Source organism: Pseudophryne corroboree, chromosome 1 (assembly GCF_028390025.1).
Source record: "Pseudophryne corroboree isolate aPseCor3 chromosome 1, aPseCor3.hap2, whole genome shotgun sequence".
Lineage (NCBI taxonomy): Eukaryota > Metazoa > Chordata > Amphibia > Anura > Myobatrachidae > Pseudophryne > Pseudophryne corroboree.
The window spans coordinates 528,251,577-528,268,446 of NC_086444.1; the positions used below are offsets into that span (position 1 = coordinate 528,251,577).

The following is a 16,870-nucleotide window of genomic DNA, read 5'->3' on the forward strand; positions in this document are numbered from 1 at the left end:
ATGTAAGGTCGCACTCACATTCAAATCAAGCCATCCACTGGGGTTTCACCCATGAGATCCAGGTCTGGAAATTCCCATCTAGAGAAACAATAGAGGGGCACTCACCAGATCAATATTTGCACTTAAAAAAGCAACAGGTTTTTATTTCATACTTATCAATTCAAAAAATGTCGACGTTTGGATCCCATCAGGATCATCCTCAAGACATACAATGTAGCAGCATGCACAACATGTCCTCATAGTCCATGGTCTCCAAAAATAACCAGGAAATTCCTAACAGGTGCCCTCAAAAAAGGCGCCAAATACTGCGCACCAATCAGCACTTAACCAACCTATAATTAATTAGCACCAATGTAATAATCTATATGTGGATGCACAGATAATCAATGCTTCAAATACTGACCCAACAATGATAGAATCATGTAGTCGCGGCCCCGCAGTAAACAGCAGTGAGCTGGATTCAACGTGCGTTCCACCGTCGAGTGGCTGGAACGCACCGCACTTCCGGTATCCGGCAAAGACAGCGATGCGTCATTTCTGCTAGGCGCGTCATCCGTTGCCAAGGAAATACTTTTTAAACTGTATTAAATTTAAAAAAAAAACAGTTGTAAATGGTTTTGGAGGGAAACATTGACAGTTAAGTGACTAAGAGTAGAAAGTACTTTATTAGTAATAGGAATTGTTCTAAAACATATTGCAATTAAATCTAGGGCAGCATATGAACAATGCAGATAAAAATACATCAAATGCAGGAGCAAAGGTAGTATTTACTAGAGGAGGGTTGGGGGGCAGAGCTGGAGTAAGGGGGGGGGGCCCAGGGGAAGCGTTGCTCAGGGCCCCCTCAGTTCTCATGGGCCCCCCGTGTCCCTGTAATTGATTGCGCTGGTCACCGGCCTGTCGCCACAGTGTGGCACAGGTAGGCTGAAAAAACATAGTCAATTACGCTGTGTACATCACTATGGTAACACCCCCTTCCCCACGGTCACATGTCCAATCCTCTTACCGTGCTGCCTATGAATGACAGCACCTCCTGACGCCCGGCGCACCGCACTCGCACTACGTTGCGCCCGCCCTCCCTGCCTCATCAGCTATATCCCAGCCGTGGCAGGAGCCGCAGTGTGACATGATAGCGTCAGGAGGAAGCAAACGGACCGGGGCACAATCTGCAGCACTGCCAGTTCCACACAGCAGCTGCAGGCATTGACTTATGAGGAAGCTGACACTGAGAATTGTCAGCGTACTTTTACTACTTTATTTCCACTCTCATCAAACCTCTCCACGCCTCCCCTTCTCCCTCCCTCCCTCCCTCCCTCCCTCCCTCATTCTCTCTCTTTCTCCCTCTCCCTCATCTCTTCCTCTCCCTCCCCCTGTCTTTCTTCCTCCCATTCCCTCCCCCCTCTCTTCCTGTCTTTATCACTCTCTCTCTCTCTCTCTCTCTCTCTCTCTCTCTCCCTCCCTCCACTTCCACTCTTTTTCTCCCTTTCTCTCTTTTTAACTCTCCCTCCCCCTTTCTTTCTCTCCTCCCTCTCTTTCTTTCTCCCTCCGTTCCCCCCTCTCTCCTTCTCCCTCGTTGGTCAACGTGGTGTGTATGTTTGTGTGTTTGTGTATACGTGTGTGTGTGTATGTATGTGTATATATATATATATATATATATATATATATATATATATACATACATACATACATACATACATACATACTACATATATATATGTGTGTGTTAGTACTACATATATAATCAGCAGTGCGGGTGGCACACACGGGACTGGCATTCAATTCAAATAACTGGACAAAAACAGTCTCCTTCATGATCAACGTTTTGGTATTATTAACCTTCGCCAGGATCCTGACGAAGGTTGATAATAACGAAACGTTGATCGTGAAGGAGACTCTTGTGTCCAGTTATTTGAACTGAATGCCAGTCCTGTGCGTGCCACCCGCACTGCTGATATATTCCTAGGTTGAGCGATACCGTATATATATTAGTTCTTGGGGGCCCCCATGTCTTCAGTACCCCGGGCCCCCGGAGCCTTAATCAGGCTCTGGGAGGGGGGGTCTATATTGAACACCTATACCTAGCATATCACATATTGAAGGGGCCCCAAACCCAATGCTTCTAGAGAGCAGCAGTTGTTAATTTTATGCCCTAGTTGATTTTCTGAACCATAGCAGAAAATGTTATGCCCAACAGTAGTGCCCTAGTTTCTTTTATGAATCGTAGTAGTGCTTAAGTTCACCCTATGTCACATTTCAGAGCTGCCAGTACACATTATGCCGGACAGTTCCCCCTATTAACATTATGATTTATAGTGCTCCCCATTCATAGTGTGCCTCATTACAGTGCCCCAGTTCATATTATTTAACATTAAACTGCCCTTCAGTTCATTTTATACCACACTACAATGAGCAGGTCCAGGGGCATACCTAGATGTATTGCAGGCCCCAAGGAAAAAGTTTGAAAGGATCGCTATGTACCACCAAATGGTGAAACATGTACAGTATATAACACATGTAACTGTGACAGAGAAGGTGGGCCCCTCTCAGCTCTGGGCCCCATAGCAGCTGCACTGCCTGCACCTATGGTATCTACGCCCTTGCACATACACATTGCACACATATACATAACACACCATACACACTTACACATTTCATGCACATAGCACACCATACATGCACACTCATATATAGCACACCATACACATTGCATACACATACATACAGTAGCGCCCCATGCACACATATACATTGCACACACATACATAGCGCACCATACCATACACACATACTGTACACATTGCACACGCATACACAGCACACCATACAAACACATAGCACACCATACACATTGCACACACACAGCACACTGTACACACATACACAGCATATCACACACACATACAGTATTGCACACACATACATAGCACACCACAATCACATATCTTCATATACTGTACCTAGCTTCAATACACCACACGGCATGGAACAATTAATCCTGAAAATCTTATAAATAAAATAGGATATTAATTACCTACCAGTAAATCATTCTCGTAGTCCGTAGATGATACTGGGGTCCATTTAGTACCATGGGGTATATATGGGTCCACTAGGAGCCATGGGCACTTTAAGAATTTGATAGTGTGGGCTGGCTCCTCCTTCTATGCCCCTCCCACCAGACTCAGTCTAGGAAACTGTGCCCGAGGAGACGGACATACTTCGAGAGAAGGATAGATAAGTATAGTGGTGAGATTCCGTACCAGCACACACAACAAGAGGAAAGCCAAGCTAACCAAACTTTAAACAGTAACAGCAACAGCTGAATGCACATTACTTAACCAAGTAACAGTGCAGGAAGAACAAAGCACTGGGTGGGTGCCCAGTATCCTCTATGGACTACGAGAAAAGGATTTACCGGTAGGCAATTAAAATCCTATTTTCTCTTACGTCCTAGAGGATACTGGGGTCCATTTAGTACCACGTGGATGTACCAAAGCTTCCAAACTGGGTGGGAAAGTGCTGCGGTTCCTGCAGAACTGATTGACCAAACTGAAGGTCCTCAGAGGCCAAAGTATCGAACTTGTAGAACTTAGCAAACGTGTTCAAACCTGACCAAGGAGCTGCTCAGCAGAGCTGTAAAGCCAAGACACCTCAGGCAGCCGCCCAGGAAGAACCCACTGACCTAGTAGAATGGGCCTGTACAGATTTTGGACATGGCAAATTTGCAGTGGAATAAGCATGCTGGATAGTAAGTTTGATCCGGCGTGCAATAGTCTGCTTTGAAGCAGGACACCAAATCTTATTGGGATCATAAAGAACAAACAGTGAGTCCGTCTTTCTGTGACAAGTTGTTCTTTTCACATACACCTTCAAAGTCTTCACAACATCCAAAGACTTTGAAGTAGCAGAGGTGTCGGTGACAAACGGAACCACAACAGGTTGGTTGATGTGAAACGCAGACACCACCTTAGGTAGAAATTGCTGATGAGTTCTGAGTTCAGCTCTGTCTTCATGGAGAATTAAATAGGGACTTTTGTGAGACAAAGCCCCCAGCTCCGACACACGTCTTGCTGAAGCCAAGGCCAACAGTGTGACGGTCTTCCATGTAAGATATTTTACATCCACCTCCTGTAACTGCTCAAACCAGTCCAATTGGAGAAAATGCAGCACCACATCTAGATCTCAAGTTGCCGTGGGAGGCACAAAGGGAGGTTGGATGTGCAGAACACCTTTTAAGAACGTCTGGACCTCCGGAAGAGAAGCCAACTGTTTCCGAAAGAAAATGAACAAGGCCGAAATCTGGACTTTTATGGAGCCCAGACGTAGGCCCACATCCGCTCCTGCTTGTAGAAAAAGCAGGAAACATCCTAGATGAAATTCCACTGCAGAAAATTTTCTGCTCTCACACCAAGAGACGTATTTCTTCCAAATACGATGGTAATGCTTAGACGTTACCCCCTTCCTGGCTTGGATCATAGTCAGGATAACCTTGTTAGGGATCCCTCGCCTGGCTAGAATCATGCTGTCAAATGTAGCCGTGGTAAGTCCTGATAGACGAACGGGCCCTGTTGCAGAAGATCCTCGCATAGAGGTAGAGGCCATGGATCTTCGAGGAGCATCTCCAGAAGGTCCGCGTACCAGGCCCTTCTTGGCCAGTCCGGAGCAATTAGAATTGCTTGAACCTTTTCCCTTTTTATTCTCTTTAGAATTCTTGGGATCAGAGGAAGTGGAGGAAACATGTACACCATCTGATAGACCCATGGAGTCATCAGGGCGTCTACCGCCACCACCTGTGGGTCTCTCGACCTGAAACAATACCGCTTGAGCCTCTTGTTGAGACGAGAGGCCATCATGTCGATTTGTGGATATCCTCATCAACTTATCAAGCACCTGAACATTTACGGGTGAAGGCCCCACTCCCTCGGGTGCAGGTCGTGTCTGCTTAGGAAGTCCGCTTCACAGTTGTCTACTCCCAGAATGAAGACCGCTGACAACACCACAGTGTTTTTCTCTGCCCAGAGGAGAATTCTTGACACCTCTGACATTGATGTTCTGCTTTTCGTTCCGCCCTGTCGGTTTATGTACGTTACTGCCGTTACATTGTCCGACTGGACCTGAATGGCCCGATCTTGAAGAAGATGCGAGGCCTGCAGAAGGGTGTTGTATATGGCCCTGAGTTCCAGAATGTTGATTGGAAGGATGACTTCCAGACTGGACCATCTTCCTTGAAACTGCACCCCCTGAGTGACTGCCCCCCAACCTCTGAGGCTTGCGTCTGTGGTTAGCAGAATCCAGTTCTAAATTCCGAACCTTTGACCCTCGACGAGGTGAGAAGTCTGTAGCCACCACAGAAGGGAGATCCTGGCTTTTGGTGACAGACTATTCCTCTGGTGCATGTGAAAATGCGATCCAGACCATTTGTCCAACAGATCTAGCTGGAAGGGTCTTGCGTGAATCCTTCCGTATTGAAGAGCCTCGTAAGAGGCCACCATTTTCCCAAGAAGGCAAATGCATAGATGCACCGATATCCGGGTTGGCTTCAGGACATCCCGAACCATCGACTGGATTACTAATGCCTTTTCCAACGGAAAGAACACCTTCTGCGACTCCGTATCCAGTATCATTCCCAGGAATGGGAGCCTCTGTGTTGGCTCTAGGTGAGATTTCGGAAGATTCAGAATCCGCCCATGATCCTGGAGACGTTTGGTTTAGAGAGCAATGCTGTCCAGTAACCTTTCCTTGGACGGTGCTTTTATCAGGAGATCATCCAGGTACGGAATTATGTTCACTCCCTGTTTGCACGGTAAAAATATCATATCTACCATAACCTTGGTGAACACCCTCGGTGCCGTGGAGAGGTGAAATGGCAGGGCCTGGAACTGGTAGTGACAGTCCTGCAGTGCAAACCGTAGATAAGCCTGATGAGGCGGCCAGATCAAAGTGTGAAGGTACGCATCCTTGATATCCAGAGACACTAGGAATTCCCCCTCCTCCAGACCTAAGATCACCGCTCTCAGAGACTCCATCATGAATTTGAACACTCAGTACAGGTTCAATGGCTTGAGGTTCAAAATTGGTCTTACCGAACCGTCCGGTTTCGGAACTACAAACAAGTTGGAATACCCCTTGTTTAGCTGATGAGGTGGAACTGGAACAATGACGTGAGTCTGTACCAGTTTTTGGATGGCATGTTGTAAAGTTATACTTGCCTCCTCTCATGAAACTGGCAAGCCTGATTTGAAGAATCTGTGAGGTGGGAGCTCTTGGAACTCCAGTCTGTAGCCCCGGGAAATAAGATTTATGACCCAAGGATCCTGGCACGAATTTGACCAGATCTGACTGAAGAATTGTAGGCGTGCTCCCACCTGACAGCCTTCCAGGCATTGCGGTCCACCGTCATGCTGAAGTTTTTGAGGAAGCAGAGCCTGAGCTCTGTTCCTGAGCACCTGCTGTTACTGGTTTGCGTGGTTTACCTCTTGCTCCGCTGGAGGACGTAGAAGCACCTCTGGATTTTCCCTTGAACTTTGCTGTCCGAAAGGACTTTAACTTAGAAGCTGAATAAGTCTTCTTGGTTGGGGGGGCTGCAGAAGGAAGATACATAGACTTACCCGCAGTAGCTGTGGAGATCCAGTTATCTAATTAATCTCCAAACAAGGCCTCTCCTGTGAATGGTAGGCCTTCCACGCCTTTCCTGGAATCCACGTCAGCAGTCCACTGGCGTAGCCACAAGCCCCTGTGTGCCGACACTGCCATAGCGGTGGTGCGTGCGTTAAGCACACCTATTTCCTTTATGGCTTCCACCATAAAGTTTGCAGAGTCCTGTATATGCTGCAGGAGTAAGACAACATTCCCTGTAGATAAGGAATCTAACCCCTCAATTAGGTTACCTGACCATTTCGCAATGGCTTTTGTGATCCACACACATGCAATAGTGGGTCTATGGGCCACCCCAGCAGCTGTGTACAATGATTTGAGTGTAGTGTCAATTTTACGATCAGCCGTGCCTTTCAGGGAGGCTGCACCAGGAACAGGCAATACAATTTTACGTGACAGCCTAGAGACTGATGTGTCCACTATCGGTGGATTTTCCCATTTTTTCCTATCCTCCATAGGAAAAGGAAAAGATGAGCGCAACCTTTTAGGGATCTGAAACTTCTTATCAGGTTTAACCCATGGTTATTCGAACAGGGTATTCAATTCCTTTGCCGCAGGAAAAGTGACTGAGGACTTCTTTTTTTACATTAAAATAAGATTCCTCACACTCCTCTGACACCTTATCAGGAATATGCAAAACATCTCTGATAGCCTCTATTAGAGCCTCTATTCTCTGTGACAGAGCTGCATCCCCCCTCTGAGTCCACCTCTCTCTCCTCCATGTCTGACCTGTCAGAGTCAGCCTGCAGGATATGGGCCAGAGATCGCTTTTGCGGATAAATGGGAGGGGGCTGAGTCTCCGTTCATAAACTCATACACAGTCTGCTTTAAGTATTGCGTCTCTTTCTCATTGCGGGACAATTTTGCAGGAAGAGTTGAGATTATTCCCTTAAGAGAATTGACCCATTCCGATTCAGCCCCGCTAGCCTGTGAACCCTGAGTACCCAGTAGTGAGCCCCCTGGTGAAGAGGAACACTGCGGTACAAGACACACACTCTCTGCCTGACATAATGTAATGTGACAGAGCGCGCGCGCGTGCACACACACATGCACACACACATGCACACACACACACACACACACACACACACACACACACACACACACACACAGGAAAGGTTAAGCACAATTAACCCACAAAGAGCCCTTCAGGGAGACACAGAGTTGTTTGGAGCCAGCCCCCACTGCGCACTTATCGCTAATGCCTAGCTTAGCTGGGTTGCTAAGTACCCTGATAGGGGACTTAGTACACCAATAATCACTCTCCCCCCCCCCCCCCCTCCCCCCTGCTATGACCCCCTGGTTCTGCTGAGGTAGTTTTGAGTCACACTGGAGGAGCTGCGCGTCTCTGTCCTGTCAGCGTCTGTGTCCACTGCATAGTGAAAATGGCGCTGGTGAGCTGCTGGATCCTCTCATAGTGAAGCCCTGCCCCTTCAATGGCGTGGAATTCACGCTTTTTTTATATTGGCTGAGGATTCTGGTGCTTAAAATGGAGAGAACCGTTTTAAGGCTGTTGAGCCAGTATGGGTACTGTGTACAGTGTACTGTGTCCGGAGACGCATTCCTTCCCGTGTAGAAGCCGCGCATCTCCGTATCCTCATGCCAGCTCAGTACTCACCACTCGTCATTCTTCTGGCTCTGTTAGGGGTGGCGGCATGCTGCGGGACTGTACGCTTGCCGTGGTGTGGATTGCGAATAAGTCCCTCAGGAGCTCAGTGTCCTGTCAGCAGGGAACGGGACTGTTAACCCTTCAAGAGGTTGCCCCCCATCCCCCCTAAGTCCCACGAAGCAGGCAGGCTGGTGCCAACCAGTCCTGCCTGAAAACAACGAACATAGAAAATAAATGCAGAACACTCATCAGGAGCTTCCTTCAGCGTGACCGGCTCCTCCGGGCACATTTTCTAAACTAAGTCTGGTGGGAGGGGAATAGAGGGAGGAGCCAGCCCACACTAAGAAAATGTTTAAAGTGCCCATGGCTCCTAGTGGACCCCTCTATACCCCATGGTACTAAATGGACCCCAGTATCCTCTAGGACGTAAGATAAAGTATATATAGTAACTGGTAAAAAAGAAAGTAATACTGTTGGTTATGGTTTCTCAAGGTCATTGAAGCCATTAAGTATCAACTCTATATAGACAATAGAATGCACATCTAAGAGTCCTACCTTTTGAATACAGGGTTCATTTTTGTAGCAAGTAGACACTCGAATTTTGGAATATCTTTTATGGGCTGCATGAGGTCCCGCTTCGCATCATGGCTTTTTCACTTTGCACATACACAACTGGAAAGCCACGCATTAGCCACAAGGATGTCTATAGGTGGAGGTAATCATGCGATTCCTGATCGCCAGGATGACTCTTATTGGAGTTAGTGGAGCTGCGGGGAGCGGGTACAAATTGCCTTGGCACCATCTTCCCAGTGATCTCTTCAGGAAGATGGCAATGCACATAGAGGCACATGTACTAAGCAGTGATAAAAGTGTAGAAGTGAGCCAGTGGAGAAATTGCCCATGGCAACCAATCAGCATTGACGTAACATATATAATTTGCATACTGTAAAAATATACAGAGCAGCTGATTGGTTGCCATGGGCAACTTCTCCACTGGCTCACTTCTCCACTTTTATCACTGCTTAGTACATGCCCCCCATAGAAAGTAAAGACTCTGGCACTGTGCCGAAATCTTTGCTATATAGTGACCAATGTCATGTTCACAAATATCACTGGGAAAATGTCGCTTTCCGGGTAGGAGGGACCTGCTTCCTGTTCAAGTATGGTAGTAAGCATGTACCCTCCCCCTGCACCCCTCCCCCTGCGTTAAAATTGCACACCCCTGTGGATCGCGTGGGGTGGCTTAGGGGCCCTGCTTTTTAAGCCACCTCCCCTCCTATACTGGGGCTCGGTGTGGCTCTCTACACTTCTGATTGGAGCGATTTATAGTACAGGTTGAGTATCCCTCTTTTCTGAAATGCTTGGGAGCAGTAGCGTTTTGGATAACGGATTATTCCGTATTTCAGAATATTTTTTATATTTTAATGAGTTATCTTGAGGATGGGACCCTGTTGTGAACACAAAATGCATTTTTGCTGTAAATAGACCTCAAACACATAAAACACACACAAATATAATTACTGAATTTGAGGTTGTCAGGGCTCAGAGTGTCATTTTCCCACACCGCTGGCTGCTCACATTGCTGGTCTTAGCTGGATGCTTCCCACAGCCGCGGGCTCTCACTTTGCGGGTCCTGTCTCAATGCTTCACACTGCCGCTGGCTGCTCACTTCGCAGGTCCGGTCTGGATGCTTCCCACCGCCGCGGGCTCTCACTTCGCGTGTCTTGGCTGGATGCCTCCCACCGCCGTGGACTGCTCACTTTGCAGGTCTCGGCTGGGGTGTCATGGCTCCATCGCGAGTAATGGCGGGGAACAAGCAACTGCGCAATGCATTATTTGACCTGCGCAATGCATTATTGGGACCCGGGGTCGGGCGAGTGCAGCATAAATGTAAAAAAATCTGCATACCGAAAACATTAGTTTTCAGAACAATTTGGATAAGGGATACTCTGATAAGGGATACTCAACCTGTAATACATTTAAGCAAGTGAAAAATCCTTATTGCACGATGTGTGTCAGACCGCAATTTATAGTAAATATGCCCTTAAGTATGATTTTCTGGTACTCCACTGTGATGTACATATAGTACACTGTGGGTATTTCCAATTTTGTGCTTAAATCTAAATATTATAAACTCGGTTTTAGGCTATGATGTGTAATTCATATTTCAACTATTTTAAAGAATAAGACTCTGGCATTTTGCTTTACATTAAAGAATCAATGCAGGTGCGCTGTTTGTACCTCCTACAGCTATTTCTTCTCATAATGGCAAGATCTCTGCTCTCCTATTATTCTGAGAACTGACTATGCTCCAACTAAACAGAACAATAAGTATTCAGTATACACTGAAATATGGTAGCAGAAGATCTATGTTGTACAGTATATCTGAACATTCACTTGAGGATCTGCTCAAGGTTAAGCAGCAATAATTCTATTTTTGCAGAGCTGACATTGTCTGCGCTGACTTAACATTTTGTCTTCACTAAACTCTTCACTGCTCTTTGCCTAATAAATCCATAAACTTGAACTGCAAAATGTGTGTGTGTATAAATATATAATGTGACAAGGCTCACATACACCGTGTAACAGTTCCACACTGCAGGTTTATTTTTCACAGGTAGGCACAGGGAGGGACTGGCTCACAGGTTCACAGGGGAAACCGCCTGTGGGCACCAATGCCTAAGGGTCCACCTCCTCTAGAGATCAGGTTCCAGACTGTGCACTAGAATGATATATTGTACATATGTTACCTTATACTGCACAGGTCTATAGTTTATTTTCTACAGTGCAGTGCCGTTATTAATCTGGTACATCATGCATGCACTAGCAGTATTTACTATGTATGTATGTGTATATATATATATATATATATATATGTATATATGTATATATATATATATATATATACATACATATACACACACTGCTCAAAAAAATAAAGGGAACACTTAAACAACACAATGTAACGCCCAGTCAATCACACTTCTGTGAAATCAAACTGTGCACTTAGGAAGCAACACTGATTGACAATCAATTTCACATGCTGTTGTGCAAATGGAATAGACAACAGGTGGGAATTATAGGCAATTAGCAAGACACCCCCAAGAAAGGAGTTGTTCTGCAGGTGGTGACCACAGACCACTTCTCGGCTCCTATGCTTTCTGGCTGATGTTTTGGTCACTTTTGAAAGCTGGCGGTGCTTTCACTCTAGTGGTAGCATGAGACAGAGTCTACAACCCACACAAGTGGCTCAGGTAGTGCAGCTCATCCAGGATGGCACATCAATGCGAGCTGTGGCAAGAAGGTTTGCTGTGTCTGTCAGCGTAGTGTCCAGAGCATGGAGGTGCTACCAGGAGACAGGCCAGTACATCAGGAGACATGGAGGAGGCTGTAGGAGGGCAACAACCCAGCAGCAGGACCGCCACTTCCGCCTTTGTGCAAGGAGGAACAGGAGGAGCACTGCCAGAGCCCTGCAAAATGACCTCCAGCAAGCCACAAATGTGCATGTGTCTACTCAAATGATCAGAAACAGACTCCATGAGGGTGGTATGAGGGCCCGACGTCCACAGATGGGGGTTGTGCTTACAGCCCAACACCGTGCAGGACGTTTGGCATTTGCCAGAGAACACCAAGATTGGCAAATTCGCCACTGGCGCCCTGTGCTCTTCACAGATGAAAGCAGGTTCTCACTGAGCACATGTGACAGACGTGACAGAGTCTGGAGACGCAAAGGAGAACGTTCTGCTGCCTGCAACCTCCTTCAGCATGACAGGTTTGGGAGGAGATCCCTCAGGAGACCATCCACCACCTCATCAGGAGCATGCCCAGGCATTGTAGGGAGGTCATACAGGCACGTGGAGGCCACACACACTACTGAGCCTCATTTTGACTTGTTTTAAGGACATTACATCAAAGTTGGATCAGCCTGAGGTGGTTTTCCACTTTCATTTTGAGTGTGACTCCAAATCCAGACCTCCATGGGTTAATAAATTTGATTTCCATTGATAATTTTTGTGTGATTTTGTTGTCAGCACATTCAACTATGTAAAGAACAAAGTATTTAATAAGAATATTTCATTCATACAGATCTAGGATGTGTTACTTTAGTGTTCCCTTTATTTTTTTGAGCAGTGTGTATATATATATATATATATATATATATATATATATATATATAGATATATAGATATATATATATAGATATAGATAGATAGATAGATAGATGCAGCAGATAATTCGGCACTCTCTGAGGTAATGTACTCCGTTGCCCTCCCAAATAAATGTGTAGACTTGCAAATGTCCAAAAGGAGTAGGCGGCACTCGGAGACTTGCAAATAGAAGAAATGTATTCTCTCCGTTTCAAGGCAGAACCCCTTTTTCATCAGGAGATAAAGACACAGCTGAAAAAAACAGGTTTAAATAGGCTACCAAGCAGGTGTCACACCTGTAAGTGGTAACTAATTAGATACATTGAAACAAACTGACAAAAAAACATACAAAGTACAAAGAAAGTGCAACACATCAAAAGAAATACATAAATAGGAAAAAAGAATGCATAATATACATAATGACAATATCATAAATGGTTATATAAATGGTTATATAATAATATACATCAGTGGCGGAACTAGCGAGCGGTGGGCCCAGGTGCAACAAAATGCTTTGCCCCACCCCCACCCCCCATCCCATCCAGGTCCACCCCCTCACCCCTGGAGAGGATCTGGTGAGGGGGACCTGCTCAGGGCCAGAGAAATGGATACCTAGCAACAGTGCCGTAACTAAACATTTTAGCACTGTGTGCAAGAAACGGCATCGGAGCCCCATCCCTGCATGCAAAACAGGGGCAGTGCGCGCCGTAGGCACGCGCAAAAATACATAGTGGCGTGGCTTCGTGGGGAAGGGGTGTGGTCACAAAATAATACCAATTCATAAAACGGTGCACAGTAGTCTCCATTATTAAAATTACGCCGCACAGTAGCACCACTACACCAGGTAGAGGCCCTTTTACACCTTACAGCGGACAGGTTCCTCTTTTTACACATTACGGCAGACAGCATCCCCTTTTTACACATTACGGCAGACAGCGTGCACTTTTTACACATAACGGCATACAGCGTCCCCTTTTTACACATAACGGCAGACAGCGTGCCCTTGTTACACATAGCGGCAGACAGCGTACACTTTTTACACATAACGGCAGACAGCGTCCCCTTTTTACACATTACGGCAGACAGCGTCCCCTTTTTACACATTACGGCAGACAGCGTCCCCTTTTTACACATTACGGCAGACAGCGTCCCCTTTTTACACATTACGGCAGGCAGCGTACACTTTTTACACATAACGGCAGACAGCGTCCCCTTTTTACACATTACGGCAGGCAGATTCCCCCTTTTTACACATTGCGGCAGGCAGATTCCCCCTTTTTACACATTGCGGCAGGCAGATTCCCCCTTTTTACACATTGCGGCAGGCAGATTCCCCCTTTTTACACATAGCGGCAGGCAGATTCCCCATTTTTACACATTGCGGCAGGCAGATTCCCCATTTTTACACATTGCGGCAGGCAGATTCCCCATTTTTACACATAGCGGCAGGCAGATTCCCCATTTTTACACATTGCGGCAGGCAGATTCCCCATTTTTACACATAGCAACAAGCAGATTCCCCATTTTTACACATTGCGGCAGGCAGATTCCCCATTTTTACACATAGCGGCAAGCAGATTCCCCCTTTTTACACATTGCGGCAGGCAGTCCCCCATTTTTACACATTGCGGCAGGCAGTCCCAATAAAGACAGAAAGAAAGAAGAATTATACTTACCCTCTCCGCTGGCTCAGGCTCCTCGGTGCAGCTTGACGATTCCCGGGCAGTAGAGAAGGAGGAGGAGGGAGGTGGAGGAGGGAGCCGCAGCAGCGCTGTGTTATTGGTGGAGGCGCTGCTGCTGCTGCCCCTCTGCTTCACTATAGGCTGTTCTCGGAAGACAGCCTATAGTGAAGCAGAGGGGCAGCAGCAGCAGCGCCTCCACCAGTAACAAAGCGCTGCTGCGGCTTCCTCCTCCACCTCCCTCCTCCTCCTTACCCCGTACCGCTGCTCCTCTCCTCTCCGGGCGGCTGTGCGCTGCGGGCAGCGGTTGCCCGCAGCACACAGCGGCATGTAATGAGTCAGTTTGACTCATTACATGCTTTGGGCCCCTGGACAGAGGCGGGCCCCAGTGCAACACACTGGTTGCACTGGCGGTAGTTCCGCCTTTGATACACATAATGGGTATATAAGCATTGGCTGTTTGAGGATGCTCACCTGCCAGTACTCACTACAGATACTGATGGTAATTGGCTAGATAAACTGGCTGCCCAAACTGAGAAATAAAAAATGGATTTAATCCAATATAAACAAAATAAATTAAAAATAGTGGACAATGATTATGATTATGCTCAGCATCAAGTTTATAGTTGGATTTCAAAAGGCACTTCCACTAAACCTGTTCAAACAACGCATCCGATCCCGGCATAATCGGGGCGCACATCCATCATTCTACTACATCAGGTAGTGACTCTGATTCTATGCAACATAAAGCTGCCAGACGTAAACATGGTATCCTTTTAGCCGCAACTACCCGAGCGCAGAGAGCCGGTACGTCCGTAGACCAACGAAACGGGGCGGCCAATGTGACAGGAAAAGGGAGACTACCTCGGCAGCCAAAGAGCTAGTGCTAAATATTTCTGATTTACCATTTACTGATGCTGAATATAGTGTACTAAGTAAGGGTATGTCTTTTGTCCCTAAATGCTCACCTGATTTTTTTCGGTTTAAGGTTGAAACGTACAAACTTTCTCGTCAGTTACAGTTAAAAGAGATTTCTGGTAAAAAAAAATCACGTTCTGTACAGGAATCTTTTGGTACATGAATTCCAGGCCAGTTACAAAAAATTCAGTCACGTTCACGGTTTGATCCGATCTCTAATAGTCCCACTATAAAAACATTTAATATATTATGGGAAATTTCTACTTCATCTATTCTTAAAGACCTTGACACAGTTTACCATAATCTATCAAATGATGAACTATCGGCCTTACATAGCTTACAAAAACGTACAGACATTGTGATACATAATACTGATAAGGTAGGGTCTGTCGTTGTACAAAATACCAATGATTATTTTGCAGAGATTGATAAGCAGCTATCTGTGTCAGCTACTAATACACGCTTACCTGGTGGCCCTACAGTGTTATATAAGAAAGAACTTGATTTTCTGCTGCAGGCTGATATTGGAGATGATCTTGTAAAAGCATTGAAGGTAGCGTATCCGGTGGTTCCACTACTGTACACGCTACCTAAGATTCATAAAGATTTGTTTCATCCACCCGGATGCCCGATTATTTTGGCGCGAGGGTCCTTAGATCAACCTATTTCAGTATGGTTAGATTCAATATTGCAGCCTTGTATTCAGAATACATCTACCCATTTAAAGGATACCTCCTCTTTATTGTCTTTTTTTGATACTTTGCCTGCCATACCTGAGGGTAGCATTCTGTGCTGTGTGGACGTTGTAAGTCTCTACACATGCATACAGCACGATGAAAGGTTGTCGGCGGTTAGATCTCTTATTACTGACAACTCTCTTTACAATGGCCCTCCAATAGAAATTTTTCGACAATTACATTTGATACTAACTAGAAATTATTTCTATTTTAATAAGCAATTTTTTCTGCATCTACCTGGCTGTGCGATGGGGTCCTCTGTGGCCCCATCGTACGCTAACGCCTATATGTATGCGGGGGAAACTAAATTGTTTTTTTCTGATCCTAACATTACCCAGTTCATTTTTGCATACCGCAGATATATAGATGACCTGCTTATTATAAGGCCAGGCAGCCAAGAAATGTTTACACAGCTGATTGACATTCACAATGCTTCTGCTTGTTCTGCCAAATTGACCGCTACTCTACATACGCAGACTGTACATTTTTTGGATGTATCTATCTCTTTAAATAATGGGAAACTGTCCACATCATTGTATATTAAGCCAACAGACAGGAATACCATGCTTAGGTCTGATAGCCATCATCCCGCCTCTACTAAACGAGGTCTCCCGTACTCTCAATTTTTGAGAGTCAGGCGCATTTGTAGTGATAATGAGGATGCTATGCATCATTTGAATACTATGTTTAATACATTTCTTGATCGTGGTTACAAACGTAAGGACCTTATTGCAGCTAAAAATAAAGCACTACGTTTGCCTCGTGCAAACTTATTAACCCCACATCCTAAAAAGTCTATCCAAAATTCAGTGATTTGGGTTAATCAATTTAACACTAAATCTCCAGCTCTGGTTCATAACATCAAGAAATTATGACCTATTGTAAATTCAGATGATAATTTGCCCCTGTTGAAAAATAGTAGTCTGCTCCCTAGTTTCCAAAGGGGAAGGAATATAGGGGATTCTGTCATTAAACTTTATGTCACCGGCCTAAACAGCACTCCAGTTCCACATTTTCTAACTAAAAAAAAAAACAGACTGTTACAAGTGCTTGGGATGTACAACGTGTGGATATTTACTAACAGGTGATACATTTTGTCATCCACATACAGGCAAAACATTTAAAATGAGA

The 16,870-nt window shown here is 45.7% G+C and overlaps 1 protein-coding gene across 1 annotated transcript in view; it reads left to right on the forward strand.

The window, feature by feature from the left end:
* KDM4C (lysine demethylase 4C) overlaps positions 1-16,870 on the forward strand; it is a 961,089-nt gene that overhangs the window by 709,514 nt on the left and 234,705 nt on the right. The window lies entirely within an intron of this gene.